A 21,709-nucleotide genomic window follows, 5' to 3' on the forward strand; every position below is an offset into this window, starting at 1 on the left:
GACGTGTTAAAAGCTATAGTCAGGACACCATTTTATTTCACATTGAAAAGTACGTTGTCTATATGCATTTGAAGTAATTTCTGGCTAAGGTGAGTGGAGGAATAACTGAACTTATATAAAGAAAAGGGAAATAAGCACTGTCAGAGATGTGCGGAGGACATGATTGCCCATGCAAAGCTGAATCCAGTGACTGTGGTGTCAGGAGATGAGGGAAAGAGGGTTTCTATTTAATTAGACAAGAGGGAAGAGACAGGAGCTGCAGCGGCGGCGGTGGTGGCAGCTTTCTCATGCGTTTTCACAGCCCCTGTTTTCAGGAAAAATTGGCTTTTCTACTCAAGAAGACTTTGTGGAGTCAGTATTGCAACTGAATGTGGCTTTTAAAACCACACATTTGTTCAGAATGCTGGGTTGTTGGTGTTGGGAACTGTTCAAGAGGAGAGGATGCAAGGCAAGAGTTCCATAAACCCTTGAGAAGTATGGATACCATAGCCCAGAAGGGCTGTTGGCTGGCCTGAGATGCTGGCATTCCTGGGGCATGGAAGGGGACTTCCTTGCCCATAGGTGGTGTTTGGGGGTGGAGGGCTGGCTTGGTTTTCTTTATCTCATTCCAGGTGCTTTTCAGGTTTTTTGTGGGTATTTTGTTTTGTTTTGTTTTGTTTTGTTTTGTTTTTTATTAGTCTAAACCTGCTAGGGATTTTCCAAAGTAGTTTTCAAGGTCAGGTATTTACGTAAGGTGGCAGAGATCTTTCCCCTGGAGTTGGCTGCTGCTGACGTCATTTTGTACTTATGCAGAGGGCTCACTTACAGGTGGGCCACCTAGCATCCAGGTTTCCGAGGTCACTCACCTCGGAGCCACAGCAAGAGCACGTGTTCTCAGCCCTGTGTTTTTTTTTTTTTTCCAGAATCTATTTGGACTGTGTCCCTCCCTGGTAGCTCAGAATTCCGCAGAGGGCCACTTGGCATGCCCTCACCTCAGTAAATATTTGTGTTTCACTTGTTCCTGACCTATTTGGATTCTGAGGGGCACAAAGGGGGCGCGGATGGACATTGGACAGTCAGGTCCCCAGAGCCGTACCATCCCCCAGGCCAGTGGTTCTCAACCTTCCCAATGCCGCGACAGTTTAGTTTCTCGATTTGGTGAACTCCAGCCATATTATTATTTTTGTTGCTACTTCATAACTATAATTTGGCTACCGTTACAAATTGCAATATAAGTATGTGATATGCAGGGTTATCTGCTAAGTGATCACCAAAGGGGTCACGACCCAGAGGTTAAGAAAGGCTGCCTAGGCACGAATGAAGATCCCCACCCGCAGTCTTGAAATCCAAGGAGATTGTTAACCACCTTTCTTGAAATCCTGGCATCACCCTTCTTCCTCCCAGCAGTGGGCAGTGGTTCCCAGAAGTGAATCCGCCCAACTAACTGTGGGACATAGTCAGGTAATCACAGACTACCTGCTTCCATCTGAGACACAGGTCAGCGGCTCCGTTCACCTCAGTTACTGGAAGAAGGTTCAGAGTCTAGCTGCTGATTGACATCCCCCCAGTCCCGCCCCCGATCTGTCCCTGCCTCTGAAAACAAAGGATTGATTTTCCTTCTAGAAAATGGAAAAGAGTGTGGACATTTCTGGAAAAGCACATGATATGCCCCACCCCACCCCACCCTACCCCACCCCCCACCAACCCCTGGCAGTGAAGAATGGAATTTCAGACCAAGTGAAAATACAGACCTGGCAGATTCAAGTGTGCTCACTGGCCAGCACTCACTACCTAACACAGTCCACTTTCAGTGATGTAAGCTGTCTCACTCACCAGCTCTTACTCATGTGGCCCGCTGCAGGCAGAGAGAATCACATGTGATTATAAACAGCCTCTTCTGACCCTGGTCAGTGACTACAAACCTTGTCACAGAATTGGAAGGCTCGTGATCAGGAATTCCTGGGCAGAGGCCTTTCAGAATCCCGGGGACATAATATTTGGGACCTTTGCCAGTGTAGAGGTTTGAAACACTCCACTCTATTATCAGGATGTAAGCTTCAGAGTCAAGGAAGCCTGGCGTTGTAAGGGCTTTGTCAAGTGTGACAGGCCTCTAGAGTTTAACTCTATTCTACGTTCTACCCTGTTTTGTTGAGGTTTTCAATAGAATGAGATCTGAGGTCAAAGGAGTGAATGTTTTACCTGAGATAGATTTGTTCTGTCTAGTATTGTATTTAAGTAACTAACTCATTGAACACATGGTTTAAGCACTGCCTTGCTCATTGATTAAAAATAATTTCTTTATTATTCCGGCACTTCAGAATGAATGGTAGCTATCACTTTAGCTACTGAGGAATGTATCTCTTACACTTGTCAGTTTTTGTTGGACTAGTATTCTTTTAAATTATATTCTAATTATTTTTTACTTGGTTTATTTTATATATTAGCGGTGCAATGGGCAGAGTGAAGGTGTTTCTCAAAGACTTCATTTGTAAGCCTAATCAGATGGCTGGTAAAGTAGGTGGCCTGCTTTTGGTAGCTGGTCTCAATGAATTAGGTTGCTTCTTGATTCCTTGTTGGTGGGAAATCCTGCAGGCCAGGCCGAGTTATTCTGTTCCTGGGTATGTCAGAGGAGCCCTGCTTCTAGAAAAGAAAAGAATGGTGACAGGAGCTGGTGGGGACGAGTATCTGGGACATACAGAGAAAAGGGCAGGAGAGAAGAAGACGGGAGTCAAGGCCCTGTCACCTCCTATTGGAGGTGAGACTCCCCAGAGAGGGTGCATTCATTCCTTGTTAGGAAAAGCGCCATAAAAACTTAATGCTGCCTGTGACGCGGGGTTAGATGATTGGATGGTAAAGCTCCATAGCTTTACCCAGTTATGGAAAGGAATCACAGAAGCTCACAGCAAGACTGAGCTGAAGAGTGGATGGCACACGGTGCAACCCACAGCTGCTGCTCTAGCATCCTCTTCTTCTGCCTGCTCCACAGCCTCCTGGAGCTGCCTAATCCTGAGTCCTCCCCGAGTGATAATTAAGTTGCTGGCTTGTTGTGTTTATACATATCTATTTTTAGCTCTGCTTATCTATGTTTGGGGAGGGAGGACACGTGATCAGAGAACAAAATCAAAAGCATCCCCCGAGTTCCTAATGGAGAAGGCACCAGTTGAGAGTGTCAGCGGCTTGTTTCCAGGCTGTAAGGTGAAACTCACTCATTTCTCCGACCCATATGTACTGAGTCCTCTGGGGTTTACTCCCAGCACAGGTGCTGGAGAGGCCACGAGCTCATTAGGGCCTGAGCCAGGGGCTTGCCTCTCTGCCTGCAGGGAACTGTCAGCCTGCTGGGCCTGACTAACTGTAATACTCGAGTCTACAGATCATATACTTATGATAGGGTTAGGAGCCATAAAGAGAAGCAGTCTAGGGAGGGAATGACAATTACACATGTGGGTGCGCTTCTCTAAGTGGTTGGGGTTTCTTCTGTCTGGTAGCTCCTCCTGTTGTCCAGTCCAACTGGTCAGGATTAGAATGTAAGTGGGGGCTGACCTAGCTTTGTGGTCAGAAGCCTGCTTTTTAACAAATCTCTAAAAGGATCGCTCCCAGGGAAAGCTGTAAGATATTCTTCCTGGAGGGTGAATGGCCATTGATCTTAGAGCAGAATAAAAAGATGTTTACCGGGAAAGCAAATTCTCCATCCATCCCGGAGGATACTCAAGAATCATCCATTTGATATGGAAACTAGAAGTTCTCGCCTCAGCACCTGTGGGAAAGCCCCAGAATGAACGAAATTATTCAGAGGGAACAGCAGGTAACAGAAGAATCAAAGGTATGTCTGGCTCATGGACGGTCAGAGTGAATGAAATGAGGACTTGACTGTTCCTAGGTATGGCTGAGGAGAAGGCTTTTACGGTAGATATGAGGAGAGTACAGCCAGAGGCATGTGGAAGGGTCCAGACTGAACAGGGCCATGAGAGGAGGGGGAGGGGCAGCAAGCAAGAGGATGAGAAGAGAGAGGCAAGAGTGGGGACCAGGATCCAAGAGGGGAGGATCAAGAGAGCCTGTGGCCAGTTTATATGGGAAAGAGAAGCTGAGGGAAGAGAAGGGAGGGGAGGGGAGTGGAGGGAAGAGAAGAGAAGTCCCTGAACTAGAGAGGTTTAGAGTAGGGGTTGGGTGGGAATGAGAAGAACAGAGTGGAGCCACAGGTGCCCACTGAGTCTTAACCATTTGTCCTAAGTTTTTTTTTTTTTTTTTGTGACCTGGCACAGAGGACTCATGGTCTCTTTGTTTATGAAGTTGTGTTAGATGAGGTGACCTCAGAGCCCCGGTTTTCCCCTTAGGATTAGGATCCATTGCCACAGCTACAGAGTCTAGCCTGGTAACTTGTCACTCTGCACCTAAAGGATAAATGCTAGGAGAGAAGCAAGTGGGAGTCCACAAGAAGAGATGCAGCTCTGTTCACTCCTGAACTAATGCATTCACCCCCGCTGGAAATAAATAAAGGAAGCTTTTCTCAGCTCTTTAAGAGACAGCAGACAGTGACCGTCATCTCAATCTAAGCAACATCAACAAGCTGGCAGCTCCTCAAAGCTGGCGGCTCTACGGGGCTGGAGTGAGAGTCGAACCTGAAAACACACACACACACACACACACACACACACACACACACACACTCCAGCCCATAGATAGCATGCCACTGTTAGTGAAATGAAGATGGTGATGTCTGGCTATTTTGAGTCACAAGTGGCAGAGTTGAGTGTAAACCTGGCCATCTCTTACTCCAGTGGGCGTAGTTGTCTTTACCTTGCTGTGTCACCCCAAGTCATGGGAACCAAGCCAGCCACTGAAGGGGAGTAGGGAAAGGCCTGCCTGTCTCTGTGAAATGGATAACTCTTGATGATCCATGGTACACTCCCTTCAAGGTACTCCTCATAGAAACTGCACAGTCCCAGGAAGTTTCTCCCAATGGCCTGCATCCCTCTTCACATGGGACTCCTCCCTTCTCTGCTTCTGGCAATCATCTTGGAACCTGTGTACATCGATTATTCTGCCTTGGTTGCCGTCTCTTAATTGCCCCTTCCTGCTAGGATAAAAGCTCCAGGAGGTAGGGAGTTTCCTCTGTCTTCTTCCAAGGGGTTCTGGACAATTGACACGTTGCAGGTCTCCATGAGTAATGAAGGGAGGGAAGGAGAAAGCTGGGCTCCAAGAGCTGTCCTGTGAGTAGCCACAAGGACTTGATTCGATCCTGAAGTGAGCTTGCTAGGACTTGTGGTTTTTTATGACTTGTCAATGCTGCACTGAAGGTGAGCTGTCTATAGGTCACCTCGGCTCCACCTTACTGCGTGAGTACAATGGCATTGCCTGGGTGGCTCATTAGTGCTTAGAGGGCAAAGTTAATTGCCCGTCTCTCCAGTTTGCTTTTCTACGGGTTGTAGTTTGACCCTAGCCACCGTGACAGGAGGAGGTCTGTCTACAGCAGTGACTTGGTGACGCTCCCGATAGCTAATTCTCAGGACAGCCACTGATTTGTTCACTGTGGGTCTCCTGCCTAGTGGCCAGGACTGGCTTATGGTGTTCAACATGCCGCAGTTGCACGTTCTGCTGTGGTTTTATTTAGCTTTAATCCCTTATCAATTACTCTTTAAGGGTGGATTAGCCTTCACTTACAACCTCTGGTTCATGGCTATTAGACTTCTTTGTTTTAGGCACAACATTGGAAAAACAACCAAGAAATCTCCAGTGAATGCATTTGTGCGGCTGGCAATCCAATTTAATTTTACCTTTAAAACATTGCACCCCAGAATATTAATCTGTAGGGTCCAGAATACGAATAGGGAGTCTGTACCTCTCCATCCCTCCCTCCCTCCCTCCCTCCCTCTACACACACCTTTATCCTCTATTTTCTAAAATGCCTAATGTGCGGTGGGAACCAGTACCCTACCCTCTAAGGAGTATATTGTTGCGGGCTCGCTGTGTGACTGGAATATGAAATATGCAAATGACCAAGACATGCCCATGTTTGCAGAGAGCTCCTGGAACAGCAGCAGAAATGGAGAAAGAGTAAATGGTTGCTATCCTGATGGATATGGGCATAGTGTCTTCAAGGGTGTATGCAGACACGGTAGGGGAAGGCATATCTAGCAGAGAGTGAAACGTGGTATGCTGAGAACAGATAGGAACGAAACACACGAAAGATGATGTCGGAAGGCTGGACTGCCAGAGCCGAGCAAACGGGGCAGCAGGAAGTTCTAGAGCTGGGCAGACTTGGTTGCCACGTGGTTGGACTTTCTGTTTTAGGTTTCAAAGTGCCAGTGAATGGAACGAGCCCAGCATGCTTAGCTTAAAGATGAGTGTCGGCAATCAGCCTTATTTAACCAGGTGTAGAAGAGGTTGGGGTTTGAGGCTTGTCTTACTTGGGGTCTATACCGTCCTGATAAAACACCACGCCCAAAATAACTCGAGAAGGACAGGCTTTATCTCATCCTGCACCTTGTAGTTTATCATGAAGGACAAGTCAGGGAGCTGATGCAGAGGTCACAGAGGATGCTTACTGGCTTTCTTACAGTTCCCGGGACCACCAGCCTAGGGCTGGCACCACTCACAGTGGACGGGACTCTCTCATATCAATCACAAACCAAGGAATTGTCCCACAAGGCTTGTCCATGGGGCAGTCTGGTAGGAACATTGTTTCCAAGAAGGTTTCCTCTCCCCAAATACTCCAACTTGTGCCAAGTTAACAAAAACTCAGTGGGAAAAACTTCTATCCTTCAGGTATTTAATCTATGGGATGGCTAGGAGGGCCCTTCTGTATGCCCTAAGAGCCTGATTAGACTCAATGGTTAATGATCTTAGAGGAAGAGATATACTTCAGGGTTCAAGTGAGAGTAGCCAGAGAGACCTGCAGAGTGGAGAGAGGCAGATGATGAAGCCTAGGGAACAGTGGCATTGAACTTGAAGGTTTGTAAGTCTGAGTTCTTTCCTATCCCCATTTTATGGAGAAAAGTCTGGCGCCTAGCCCAGCCTCGATGACCTTGAATTTCTGGCCCTCTTGCTTCCACCTCCTGGGTGCTGAGATTACAGGCATGCACCACCACACCCTGTTTTAAGGTCTGAGTTCTTGACAAGAGTCTGTGTACTCTTGCATGCCTGCCTACATTCTTTCGCAAGACAGTTGTATTCAGATTGTCTTTGGAGACTCTTCATACTCACCAGTAGGACTGCTGGCTTCAGGCATCTCACTCCAGGACCAGAGAGTATCTTTTGATCAGATCCCTGAGTGATTTCTATGTACAGTACTGGTGGAACCCCATTCCTCCAATGTGGGACATCTATACTGATCATAGAAAAGAGGAGGTCTTTCCCTCCTGTTGTATGGTCTCCATAGGACCTACTTAACTTTCAGAATCTCCTCCAAATGATAGACTATGGCATATGGAGTGTGAGTCTAAGTAGGGATTAATTGGTATTTTGCTACAGTATATAGTCTTTCCTTTACAAAGACCATTTCTTACATGGCCGTAGGATGCTCACTCAAAGGAGACCCAGTTCACGGCCTCGGGATTTGTTATTGATGGATGATGTAGGACAGCTGCCAGGTGTCGTCCTTCTTGACAGAGAGGAGCATCACCTGCAGCATTCCAGCATGCTGTTTGTTCTCAAATGATGATGTAGGAAGAGAGGCCATACCGCTGGCAATGCTGGCCACTCCCCCATGTGACACAGATATGATAGAAGTGTTGTTGGTGTGGCAGTATTGTATTCCGTGTGGGCTCAGCAGACATTGGAGGTTCGTTTGTTTGCCTTTACTGAGAGCTCTGCAAGAGTTTGTTTTGTGTGTGAGCATGCACATTGGACTGAATGAAAGGGAATGGAAAACAAGCTGCAAGGCACCACTGAGAACATCAGCCCCCGGATGAAGAAGTCTGCTCTGTATGCCAGGAGCTGGAGACTGTTGCTCATTGTGTGAGCTCTTTCTCTACATATGAAATGACAACCAATCCTCTAATCCTGATTTCTGGAATGAACTGTCATTTCGTCCATCTGTGCCCTGCCCCCACCCCACCCCCAGTGAGGCCACCAATAGTAGTGCTTCCCCAAGACTTTACTCTTTGGTGTCTGGTCATATCAGTGAGTTTTACTGCGAAGCTTCCCCCTAGTGCCTGCATGAGTGCATGCATTTTGTCTTATACACTATGATACTCTAATAACCCCGAGATCCCACATGTTAAAAAAAGATATGAAGAAGCAAGTTAAAGATAGTGAGATTTGTGTGGAAAATCAATTCTGTCCTTAGTTATGCATGACAGATAGGAGATAAAAATTGCTGAAAATTCCACATTTTAGCAACTTAGGCAAGTTGTGATTTTTCTAAATGTAATAAAACTCCGAGAAGCCACCTTCCTCATAACGTTTGGCAAGAAGTCAGCCATCTACAGATCACACATTGGGGACCCATTTTCTACAGGGTTCTGTGAAATATTCAGGAGCCTCAGATCTAAACGGTGGCCTTAGTTTGAGAGAATGAAGATTTAGGACCTTGGAAGGAACACAGGATGTGGAAAGGCGCTTGAGCTGTGGGAAGGAGGGGGCTCCGCAGGTATAACTACAGGAATGTGGAGAATGGAAATGCAGGTTATTATGGGTGGTTCGTATGGAAGAGATCCAGGCTGCGTGAAGCTTAGGCAGTGGATAGCTGTAGAGGTAAGGAGAGAAGAAAGCCCCAGAATGCATCAGAACGAATTACAAGGTGCAGTGGGGCAGAATGCTTGGAGAATGTTACGCTGACATCATTAGAGAGTAAAGGCAGATGTGGCTGTGGGCAAATGGACCAGGCTGGATACGCCACTTCCTGTCAACTAGAAAGAATGAAGCATACAGCAAAAGGAAATGAAGGATCCCACGTTCTAGTTGTCAAATATAGTAGAAGTTTGATGTCAGCTATTATGGGAGAGAAGTACAAGTTGTTCCCCTTGAACTCCTGACTTTTACTGTGCTTGTATCCCATGATTGAACTCTTCTTGAGGGTTCCATGGTCAGGGAAAAGTAGACTATCCATAAAACGAGGTCCTCTATCCAGTAGGGAAAATTTGCAGTGGTCAAGCATTCATGTTAACGAGAGAGACTATGAATGAGAATACAGTACCCTCTTGATGACTATGTAGAGTCTACACTAGGTCCTGGAGTGGTCTTTCAACATCTAATATGGTCATTTAAGGGAAGATCTTTTTTTGAAAAAAAAAAATCTAAATACGTCTCAGATTTCTATGAGATTTAAGAAGCCAAAGCCAAGACCCAACTATCCTTCAGATGAGTTGGACACAGAGAACAATCCCCAGGGTGCTTGGTAGATTTGGCAAGGGATGATGCTGTTCATCCTGGTGTGGGTTAACTAGCTTTTAGTGCAGTAAGTTCTGTGAGCTTCTTTCTTGATAGTATATGGGCCTGGAAGTTAAACATAGGCACCTACTACATATTGACCGCCTAAGTGGGAGAGTCTACCTGGATAGCTATCCCTTTAGACCTGGGAGTGGGAGTACTAGAATCTAGCCCTTTTCCTGTTCTTTGTAATGCAGTTGTTTCCCTCTCTCCAATTCTGTTTGGAGTTTGCCACAGCACTCAAGATTTGGTAGTTTGCTTGCCTGCTAACATGCTTGAAGATGAAACTACCAAAAAAAAAAAAAAAAAAAGACCTTTCAAATGGTGTCTCTGAGCCTTGAGGGACTGCTTTTGACCCTTTGTAACATTAGGGTTTCATAGGTGATCTTGTGGTTGTGATCTCTTAGCACATTCAGTCTCTCTCGGGGACCCCACAGGTTCGTTCCAGTTCTCATGCCCTTATGTGCACTTCCAAAGGCCATAAAGTCCCGAAGACTAAATACATTTCCGTTGCTGTGTTGGAAACTTTCGAGAGCAAAAGTCAGCAAACAGTCACCAGCTTGCATTTCTATGTAATAAAGCTGCAGAGATAATGTTTGTCTGTGGTCCCTGCCCCAGCCTCCACTGGAGATGTTCTGTGATAACAGAGCCAAAAGGAGTAAAAGGCATTCTGTAACCTATTTGTCCCTCTCGGCTTCCCATAAAGGCTAACTTTAAGGGATTCTATTCTGCTAAGACTGCTGTTACAAAGCACCAGGGCTGGGTGCCTGCCCAAAGACACTTAGTGCCTGACTGTCCTGGAAGCCACCTGTCAGGAGATATGTGCAGGACTCTGTCATGACTCCTTCCTTGCTTTCTGACTGAGGTGACAGTCAGCAGCACTTTGTGTTCTTGGCATGTAGATGCAGCCTCCCCCTGATAGGACCGCCTTCTGTGTCTCCCCCTCTGTCCATGTCAGTTTCCCCCTTCCATAAAGACGAGGTCGCATTGGTCACAAGTAAAAATAAGCCACACTTCTGGCCAGGAAGACTCTTCCCCACCTTAATTAAAGGAGTCTTTCCGCTCGGGTTAGTTAGTAAGGGCTGAATTCCCTAAGCACCTCTGCCATTTGGAGTAAGCCATCTTTAGCGGGGAGTCGTCTCCTCCTCCTCCTCCTCCTCCTCCTCCTTCGCCTTCTCCTCCCTCTCCTTCTCCCTCTCCTTCTCCTCCTTCTTCTTCTCCTTCTCTTTCTCCTTCTCCTTCCCCTTCTTCTCCTTCTCTTTCCCCTCCTCTTCTTCTTCTTCCTCCTCCTCCTCCTTCTCCTTCTTTGATTTATTTATTTTTATGTATGTGAGTATACTGTAGTTGTACAGATGACTGAGCCTTCATGTGGTTGTTTGGGATTGAATTTTTAGAACCTCTGCTCGCTCTGGTTGACGCCACTCGCTCTGGCCAACCCTGCTTGCAATTTATTTATTTATTATTTACATAAGTACACTGTAGCTGATTTCAGACACATCAGAAGAGGGCATTGGATCCCATTACAGGTGGTTGTGAGCCACCATGTGGTTGCTGGGATTTGAACTCAGGACCTTCGGAAGAGCAGTCAGTGCTCTTACCTGCCGAGCCATCTCACCAGCCCAACTCCAATATCTTCTGGCTGCCCAGCATATTGTCTCTCTCAACCAGGAGCACACAGTTGAGGGTTAACTTGGGACCTCCCGTGCAAGATTGAGAGAGAACAACTCACTTGCAAATCTTTTTCCATACTTGATTTTAGGACAGTTCTGTCTTTCTCTCTGTCTCATTATCACTTTATTAATCAGGGACGGACAGGGCTACTTTATAAAAGCAGTGTATAATAAACCAACCAGAGTGTACCCTTCGACTTTTGTCTGAAGAAGTCCTACTTGATATGATTTTTTTTTTCTCTAACCAGGGAGGAAGCAGATCTGATATTCCCACCAAACTCTTATAAGAATAAACCAACGGAGATCATGTCTCTCAAGAGGTTTTTTTTTGTTTTGTTTTTTTGTTTTTTTATCTTGTTTCCTTTAGGACTGAGATCTTGGAGAACTCTTACTGTTGCTTAACTGTTCTTGCTTTACATTGAAAAAAACATATATATATATATATATATATATATATATATATATATATATATATATATATAATATAGGCAGGCCCTGACTTGCCTGTACTAGACATGCTTCCCTCCCATCCCCACCCTATGAAGATAAACACCAAGTGGTGATAGCTGGTAAATTATAATTACAGGTACTCCTTGTAGGTTGCCCTACTGGTGACCCTAGTAAATGTGTATAACATCAGGTGACCAAGAGAAGGCCACCCAAAGTCAGAGTCCTCAGTCTCCACTAGCGATTGAGCTGTCTTTTCCTTAACCTCCCATCCTCCACACACAGCCCAATAAGCTCTTTGTCCTGGAACCTGCAGAAGCAAGATGGAAAGAGGAGGCCATGATGGTTGTCAGAAGTGCATCCTATGAGATGTTCTGAATTGAAAGATTTAGGGTTGAGGTCTAGAAGGCTGTAAGTTAAGCAGCTCTCTTGGTCAGCGATTCTCAACCTGGGGTCTCAACCACTTTGTTGTGGGGGTGGGGGGGTCACCTATCAGATGTGTGCATTACAATTCATAACAGCATAACTAGAGTTATGAAGTAGTAATAAAATAATTCTCTGGTTGGGGGTGTCAGCACAGCATGAGGAGCTGAATTAAAGGATGGCAGGATTGGGAAGGCTGAGGACCACTGCTCTAGGTGAGACTTGTGGCTGCCCAGTGTTGAGAGTTCCTTGTGTTGGGAGTTTCTGGTTAACCAGACTTCCTCAGTCACTTCTGCTGCTGGTAGTTCCCGAATTTCTCTTTCGGGTCTTCATAGTGCATGTGCAGTAGAGGACGGGTGTGCATCCGCATCTCCTGGGAGCAGCCTCAGGAACGGATGGCTTCCCAGGGAAAGCGCTAGTGAAGCCTTCCTCTTGTCTGAAGTAGATGCTTTCCAGAAGGACTCATGGTTTGAGACAGGATGTGAGGATTTCATCCATGGAACATCTGATCTCACTGATATCTTAATTTTCATATTCTCTGTGATACAAGATTTCTTTTTTTTTCTTTTTTTTTAAAATTTTTTAATATATTTTTTATTACATATTTTCCTCAATTACATTTCCAATGCTATCCCAAAAGTCCCCCATACCCTCCTCCCCCCTTCCCTACCCACCCATTCCCATTTTTTGGCCCTGGCGTTCCCCTGTTCTGGGGCATATAAAGTTTGCATGTCCAATGGGCCTTTCTTTCCAGTGATGGCTGACTAGGCCATCTTTTGATACATATGCAGCTAGAGTCAAGAGCTCAGGGGTACTAGTTAGTTCATAATGTTGTTCCACCTACAGGGTTGCAGATCTCTTTAGCTCCTTGGGTACTTTCTCTAGCTCCTCCATTGGGGGCCCTGTGATCCATCCAATAGCTGACTGTGAGCATCCACTTATGTGTTTGCTAGGCTCCGGCCTAGTCTCACAAGAGACAGCTATATCAGGGTCCTTTCAGCAAACGCTTGCTAGTGTATGCAAAGGTGTCATCGTTTAGAGGCTAATTATGGGATGGATCCTTGGATATGGCAGTCTCTAGATGATCCATCCTTTTGTCTCAGCTCCAAACTTTGTCTCTGTAACTCCTTCCATGGGTGATTGTTTCCAATTCTAAGAAGGGGCAAAGTGTCCACACCTTGGTCTTCGTTCTTCAGTTTTATGTGTTTTGCAAATTGTATCTTTTATTTCTTACGTGACGACTTTGCGTGTCTGTAATACAGTTGGCCTTCTCTTTCCTAGCTTATCAAAATCAGCAAACTTACTATTTTAGAGTAAAAGATATTGCTTTAATAGAAAATTGTACTAGTTTTCAAAGAACTGCTTGGAAGTAGTTAAGTTAGCATTTAAGAATAAAAGGAATTGTTAGGAGTCTAGCCTGGGATTCTCTAGCTAACAGGGGGCTGCGGGGAAAGAACATGGCTGTCCTCTCTGATGGGAGGTCGAGTGTGATACCTACCACCTTTTCGTTGCAGGACAGCTTCTGTAGCATTCACTGCCGGTTCCTCGGTTCCTCGGCAGCCCTTGAGGAGCAACCACAGGGAGGGCGTTTTATCTTTGCAGAACCGTTTCTATTCTCGGCAACCCATCTCTTTTTTGTATCTCCGAGTGGATTTTCTGCATCTCACTTCTATGAGGGCATAGGTTTGTCCAACCTCTATAAAAACCTCTCAGGATGCCCTCATGTTGTTTGTGAGTATGCAGACTCCAGGGTTTTATCTTTATAATCGTATCCTTTCCCCGGCCTGTCTAATCTATTTGGAAGTTTTACATTTTCTCTCACAGGTTAACAGGTGTTAATTGCTCACACCCTTAAGTTTGTGTGAAAATACTGCTTTGGCTGTCTTTGACAGAGTATATATTTTTTAGAACCCCTAAAGAGATAATGGAGGCAATCTAGGTGTTGATGTGGTGATTAAACAGAAGCATGAGACCCACAGAGAGGTGCTGTCTGATGATGAAGCCTGCTGCACCGATGTTTAACATAGACACTAAGGCGCTGGGCCTGTGACTTGACACATTGGCATACTGTCTTGGTCAGGGTTTCTATTCCTGCACAAACATCATGACCAAGAAGCAAGTTGGGGAGGAAAGGGTTTATTCGCCTTACACTTCCATACTCTTGTTCATCACCAAGGAAGTCAGGACTGGAACTCAAGCAGGTCCGAAAGCAGGAGCTGATGCAGAGGCCATGGAGGGATGTTACTGGCTTGCTTCCTCTGGCTTGCTCAGCCTGCTCTCTTATAGAACCCAAGACTGCCAGCTCAGAGATGGTCCCACCCACAAGGGGCCTTTCCCCCTTGATCACTAATTGAGAAAATACCCCACAGCTGGGTCTCATGGAGGCACTTCCCCAACTGAAGCTCCTTTCTCTGTGATAACCCCAGCCTGTGTCAAGTTGACACTAAACTAGCCAGTGCATATACCTTTCCTGAAGGTTCTTTCCAACGTGACGGGGGTGGGGGGAGGGGTCATTGTTGTTTGAGTTTTGAGATGGGATCACTCTATGTCGCCCAAGCTGTCCTGAAACTTACTATATAGAGCATGCTGGGCTTTACCTTCCTAGTGCTGGCATTAAAGCTATGGACCAGCATGACCACTTTACTTCTTGGTGCTTGGTGTTAATGGTGGAAATGCCTTATTCTTTGGATACACACATTGTGTACCTCTCTCTCTCTCTCTCTCTCTCTCTCTCTCTCTCTGTGTGTGTGTGTGTGTGTGTGTGTGTGTGTGTGTGTGTGTAGGTTTCAGGAAGGTAATCTCCTCTTAGGCTAGAGGAGACCATCAGATCAGGGGATCTGAGCTCTCTCCAGCTCCCCATATTTGGTGGGGTTTTGTCATTATTGTTGTTTAGATTTATTTGTTTGTTTTATGTATGCGAATACACTGTTGCTGTCTCCAGACACACCAGAAGAGGGCATCAAATCCCATTACAGATGGTTGTGAGCCACCATGTGGTTGCTGGGAATTGAACTCAGGACCTCTGGAAGAGCAGTCAGAGCTCTTAACCGCCAAGCCATCTCTCCAGCCCCGACATATTGTGTTTTTAAGTTTTCTAGTTGCTGCCATTTAGGTGAAGGGACCACATAGAGATTGACCATGTTTGCATTCTAGATAAGTGACACATTGAAGCCACTTAGAAAATAGTGCAGCAGGACAGCACCCTTTATGGAGTTGGATATGTTCCTCGAGTAGTTTTGTTTGCCCTTGCAGTGCTGATTCTTCATTCTACCTCCCAAAGCACATTTTGCTCAGTGTACATCTGAGTGTGCCATGCATCCCTGAAGAGCCACCTACAAAAGCCAAAGATTAAAAACAGGCTTAAGACGCTGGACGCAAGAGAGCATTTCCATCTTGAAGCAAAGCATAAGTGATTGTCAACCTTGTACTGGAATAATTCTAATGGCCGTATACAGTATTTTGTGAATGCATGTTTGTGTAGCACATGGCATATAGTTTAATATGTGTTTATTTGCACTGCCTATAGTTGTCTCTAGCTAATTTTATTTCTGTTTTTTGGGGGGGGCGGTATTTGTTTTGTTTGTTTTAAAGATCTATTTATATTTTACATACATGGGTATTTTACTTCCATCTGTGTCTGTGCATCATGTATGAGCATTGCCCCCAGAAGGCAGAAGATAACACCCAATCCTCTGGAACTGGAATTACAGATGGCTGTGAGCGTGCTAGAAAAACTGAACCCAGGTCTTCTACAAGAGCAACCAATGCCCTTAACTGCTGAACTCGGTCCAGCGTCTTAAGCCTGTTTTTAATCTTTGGCTTTTGTAGGTGGCTCTTCAGGGATGCATGGCACACTCAGATGTACACTGAGCAAAATGTGCTTTGGGAGGTAGAATGAAGAATCTGGCCTCACATGTCTTTTCTTCTTCTCGTTCATGAAGTAGTCATGCTAGAGTCATGGGTTGTTGTTGGTTGTTTTTTAATTGTGAGGATTAGTGATAGTGTGTGCCTGTGCACAACCATGCACATGTGTATACGTGTTTAAAACTGTTTATAACCTTTCCCTGAATGTCAGGTCTACACTTACAAACTCAGTGTGTGTGTGTGTGTGTGGTGTATGGATATGGATATGTGTATGCTTGTATGTTGATATCTTGCTTACTCTGGCTTCTCCCAGGGAGGGCAGCGTCTGCTCCTGCTTACCCCTGGCTCACTTCCTCCACCTTCGTGCCCACCACAGGCCTTTTGCACACGCTGAGCACACTCAGTGTCTCTTTGGAATAATTTCCAAAACTAGCTAAGTTCTTGTCTCTTCTTGTGGCCTCATGATCAGTTATCACTTTATCTCCTTCCGTGTTTTAAAAAACATACTTAACAGAAAGAAAGAGAGAGAAAGAAAGGAGAGGGAGGGAGGGAGGGAGGGAGGGAGGGAGGGAGAGAGAGAGAGAGAGAGAGAGAGAGAGAGAGAGAGAGAGAGAGAGAGAGAGAGAGAGAAACAGAGAAACAAAGAAAGAAGAGATACCAGAGAACTTCTAATAGAACGGGCACTGGTAGAAGCGACTGCATGCCCCTGCTGCCTTGGACAACTGTTTTCATATTCCAGAACACACACGTGCGGCTTTCTCTCTCAGCTGCTTTCCTGGACAGTGTTGATCTTGCAGAGGCTAAGGGGATATTGAGCGAGTTTCCCCCTTAACAAACACTCCTAACACTGATATTCTCAAGAGTCACCTCAACGGCCATGTGTGCAGAGGCCTCTGGCTCTCAGGAATTCCCTGGACCCAGGTTTGGGACCCAACTGTAGGTGGTAATGTTGGTTGTAGGGAGGGGGGCAGTCACAGCCAGAGATTTCAAGACCAGGAAGAAGAAGGTTCTTGAATAAATCATTGCTTGCTCCTGATAACAAAATCATAACCGAGGTTACTGAGGATATTTTGAAGGCGGCTTCACAGTTTATGCCCAGGACATAAAGTTTTAATGCCCCTTTATATATGCCTAGGGACAATAGGGAATGAGTTTGACTGTAACCTAACCCATTCTCCTCATATCTGTTAAAACCCTGTGTAAGAAAGAATATTGGCACTGCCAGGATTGGTGGAAAGTGGCACATTGCAGTGTATGCTTCCTGCCTGTCAGTTCAGTCCTAAGGACTGGCAGAGTGTGTGCTCCATTCTATAAAAGTCCCTCGTGGTCATGTATTGAAGGCTGTTCTCTAGGTTTGAAAGAAATGTGAGGGTTGCTTGGGTTAGTGAGGTCCCTGGTCACTGGAGTGTATCTTAACTGAATCCTATGTGCAACTGTCATGTTCATGACCTTTTTGGTACTTGTAAAACCTGACTCTTGCTCACAACTGGAAATTTAGAGAAAGGAAAAAAAACCTAAGGAAAGAAAGAAAGAAAGAAAGAAAGAAAGAAAGAAAGAAAGAAAGAAAGAAAGAAAGACATCTAGGTGGTATTCCTAACCCTGAATGTTATAGCATGTTTTCTCTCATTTTAAAATATCTCTGAGATGTGGTTTTAATTACCTACAATATCCTGGTTTCACGGTTATAACATTATTTAATCACTTTCCTAATTGGGAAGAGTGTGCTTCTCAATTTTTTTTTTTCATATGAAGCTGTCTTGAGCCTCTGGACATAGATTTTCTGATCTCTCAGTGCCTCTGGGATCAGTCACCGGCATTATAGCTGAGTCAAAGACTGTCAACTCTTGGAATGCTTTTGGGACTTTGTCCATCTCCTGCTCCAGAAAACTGGCGGCAGTAATTTGTCTTTCTGGTAGCAGAGGCTTAAATGGTTTCTATCTAAACTGTGTTAGCTTATTTTTAAGCTTGCGTGATTTGTTATAAAAAAAAAACTTCAGTCAGTATCTTTGCATGCGTTTGTACATTTTATTTATTTATTGTCACACTTTCTAGGTATTTTCCCCCACTCTGGAGTTCTTTGTAAGTGTTATTTCTTTATTGAGGATCTAAATAAGTATGCAACTCTGATGGTAGACATGGGGAAGAACAAAGAGGGGGCTTTTCAGTGACACGCTCTAGAATGGGTGAGACATAGTATGCCAGGTAGTCAAAATAAACATGATGTGTGGCACCATGTAGTGTGCTGTAGCCATTAGCCTGGTGTGCTTTGGTAGTGGGGAACAAAGTCCAACCCTTCTTACGCCCATCCCCCTGTAGCCCCCAGAGCCTTCCTATCTCAAAGGAGAATGATAACTTCCTTCAATATGGACCATTCTCGGGATTCTGAAGATTAACCATTGTGGGAAAGACCCCTTCATAGCCGGCAGACAAGGTGGTGACTTGGCAGTCTATCTTCTTCAACCTGTATGTCATTTGCCTTGAACGTACAGCACAATAAAGGCAGCCCCTGCCAGCCCTGCCACTCATTGCACCGGCCACTGGAAAAAAATATGTGGTTCTCAGTAAGAATTATTTATTCTGATAAAAATGAATTGAGTAGCAGGTGGGAAAGAATGCAGCTCGCTGTGACTAAGTGGAGCTGGTCAGGTATTACACCACCGCAGTGTGTCGTGACTGAATGTCCTTGTTCACAGTGTCCCGGAAGGTTGAGCAGCAGGGTAAACCCAGACAGGGCCACACTCAACTCTCCCCGAGAAGTGACCTCATCTGCAGGATCTTTGCCTCTCATGATGGGAAGTGAGGCTGAGACCCCAAGAAAGATTTACATCTCCTAATTATTTAAATCCAGTTGAAGTCAGTGCAGCTCCAAAGGTCCTCTACTCCGTGTCACCAACACGTGGGCACAAGAGCTGGTCTCTTAGCGCAGAGGCCCACAATTCTCAGCCCTGCCCTCCATGTTTGAGCATGGGAGAGAGGACCATTGGGAAGCCCTTTTTTTAGGAAGTTTCACAAAAATCAAAATGGACTGTGAGCAAAGTTTCTGGTGTGCCTTCTTGTGAGAAAACAGGAATACTTTCCTTGGCACCTGGTGGCTCTGTTTACCACTTCAACCTCCCTCTCTGCTCCTCACTGATTTTTTTTTTTTTTTTTTTGTAGCTCCTCGAGTGTCTTAGGTCTGTAAGGTAAAGCGATTTCACCCTTCTGATGTTTGCCTCAAATGTCTTCTTTGGTACACAGATGTGTGTACATTGTGCTTGTAAGCAAATGGCTTTGAGCCACTCAAGCATTCTCCTCTTGGCTTTGTATATTCTCTGTAAAATAAGGAGGCACCTAACATCCTTCTACTTGGTACACATTTTGTCATTTTCCCAAAGTAGACATTTGGTTTTCGGGACCAGTGTGTGGTTTTAGGGACCGGTGTGAGATTTCAGGTGTCTTAAAATTGCACTGGATCATTGATATATTCTGGAGAGAGTCTTGGCTTTCCTTATTTGACAGTCCCCAACAAACCTACCACAAATGCATCCCTGTGGACGTGGAGCAAAGAGCTTGCCCCAGTAGCGAGGACTCATGTATTCCAGGCTGACCTTGAACTTGCTATGCAATCAAGGATGCTCTTGCCTTCATGCTCTTGAGTGGGGCTACCCAAGCCTTCTCCCAACTGAGCTCTTCACCCTCACTTTCATTCCTCCTCCTAATCCTTGATACCTCTGCTGAGACCATTCTCACTCCAGATGGTGAAGCCTCCCCACGGCCTCCAGCTTCCTGTCTTAGGAAGAACAGATGTGTGTTAAGCAACCTCAGGGAAGGTGGTGATGAGGCTGCACGTGTTCATTGGACACTTGCTCAAGTCAACCACATTTCTCGTGTCATTCTTCCCTGGCAGCTTCCTTATAAAGTACTGGTGTGGTGCCTATTGCCTACATAGTAAGATTATGGTACAGAGAGGTTAATTATGTGTGTCCTTCAAGGTTAAGCAGCAGCAATAGGGAGTTAAGCTCTGGGAAGGATGGCTGCCTCCTTACAGTGTCCGTCTGGGTTGTCTATTGACCCTGAGCTCCTCAGATCGCAGCAGAGCCAGGCCTTTAAACATCCAGATTCCCCGCTCAAACCCATCACCAGGCTTTACCTCCAATCCTTCTGCCTGGAACCCTTTCACTGTAGTCTTGGCTTCTGTTCCTTCAGATTCCCCTCTGGCATGGAATGTACCCAGCTAAGTACATTCATGGTTATCTCCTGAGATATTCAATCACTTTCTAAGGTGAAACTAGGCTCCCAGATTCTAAGTGGCCCTGGCTTATGTGAGGTCAAAGACAAGAATCTGGGTTCCTAGCCAGCTTTTGTCATAGTTATCGTTTTATTTCTCTTTTCTCCAAGCAGGTGGAGCAGAGCCAGGGCTTATCTCATTTGGAATGTCATATGCATATATTAAATAGGGTGTGGTTTGAGTCCTAGTACCAATGTGGTGCCTCCTTAGAAGGGCTAAAAGGAAGAAGGCTGTGGTTTGCCTTTTGTCCATAAAATAGGAAGCTTGCCAGGAGGGAGGGACATCTAACTAGATAAGCCTACTTTGTTTCGAAGATTTGCAGAACATTACTCCTCGTCCAGTTCACAGGGGCCTGCAAAGCTTGAACTTCTTACAGAGTTCTATGAATGTTAGCCCTGAGCTGTACTAAGTACCAGACACCAGAGGAACAGTAACTAGAAGCCAAGGATGGTTTGTTTTGAATAAGATGCCTAGCCCGAGCATCTTACCCGGGTGCCTGTGGGTATGAATAACGAGGAAGTGTGGGATAGCTATGGAGCTGTGGTTGGCACACCCCGTTCAAACCCTTTGTGGCAAATCAGCATCACCTCAGTCAACAATCAGCACAAGTGGGAAGTAGAAAGAAGCAACCAGAGAAGCCCCCAGTTGCCTCCTAAGAGAGTAAGGAAAAGGAGCACCATTTACAGCAGCTGTCATATCGGGGCATGTGTACTCTTGGGCACTGTGCTGGCCATTACTGGTGCTCAGCAGTGTTGATCTGTGACCGCTAGATAACCCTGTGAGTTAGGGACTTGTTTCACCTCATTCACGAGTAGCCCAAAGGTGAGTGTGGTTAAGCCCCAGCAGAATGGGAAGGGATACAGCAGAGCCCTGTACACTAGAAACTGCTCTCCGTAGCTTTGCACTTGCACCACACAGACCTTTAGCCAGCTCCAGCCCCTTGGCCTCTGGCTGAAGGCTCTTAAGGCTGAATTATGCACCAGGAAGTTTCTTGGTCAATATTTCATAGGGTCTGTTAGACCTTGAGCACTCCAGGCAGTACGTGTGCAGGCGTACCTTTCTCGTCACAGCTGGAAGACATTGTCCCGTGGTCAGAGACCTCACCCACAAACTCCAGCCATGTGTGTCACTTGTACAGTATTCAGGGGATACAAAAACGGAGGCGAATAAATCACAAGTGGAAGAATGTGGATGTTCTATTAAGGTGAGGCTTAGCTACTCTTTGAAGTTAGTTACATAGTAGCCAGCAATTGCAATAGCAGCTCTAAGTCTAAAAACATAAGGGGGTGTATAGGTACTTTGTGTAATGTGGGGTTATGTGTATGGGTTTACACTCTCTTATTCTCTATTCCAGGAGTGTGTTCTTGAGACTGAAATCAGGTAGTGAGAGCTTTTCAAGCAATAGATTGGTGGCTAGAAAAGAAAGGAAACAAATGAACTCTAGTGCTGGTTAATGCACTTTTCAAATACCACTTAGAACACTTAGTTTTCCAAATGCAGATCAGGTGCCTCTGCATCAGGGGAGTTTTCTAGAAATGTTAATTCTGGGGTCTCGCCTCAGGTTATCCGAGTTTTGCTTAACCCAGCAGTCTGCATTTTAACCACTCTCTCTTCTCTGAGATTCTGGTAGATGAAGGCCTAAACAATGACCAGAAAGGCCAACTCTGTCATGTCCCAGACCAGAGACCTCCAA

The 21,709-nt window shown here is 45.5% G+C and overlaps 1 protein-coding gene across 7 annotated transcripts in view; it reads left to right on the forward strand.

Moving 5' to 3' along the window:
• Positions 1 to 21,709, forward strand: part of Nedd4l (NEDD4 like E3 ubiquitin protein ligase) — a 324,332-nt gene that overhangs the window by 159,862 nt on the left and 142,761 nt on the right. The gene's annotated exons all lie outside the window — the stretch shown is intronic.

The sequence above is a fragment of the Mus caroli genome, unplaced genomic scaffold (genome assembly GCF_978045245.1).
Source record: "Mus caroli unplaced genomic scaffold, Mus_caroli_1 scaffold_19, whole genome shotgun sequence".
NCBI classification, from domain to species: domain Eukaryota; kingdom Metazoa; phylum Chordata; class Mammalia; order Rodentia; family Muridae; genus Mus; species Mus caroli.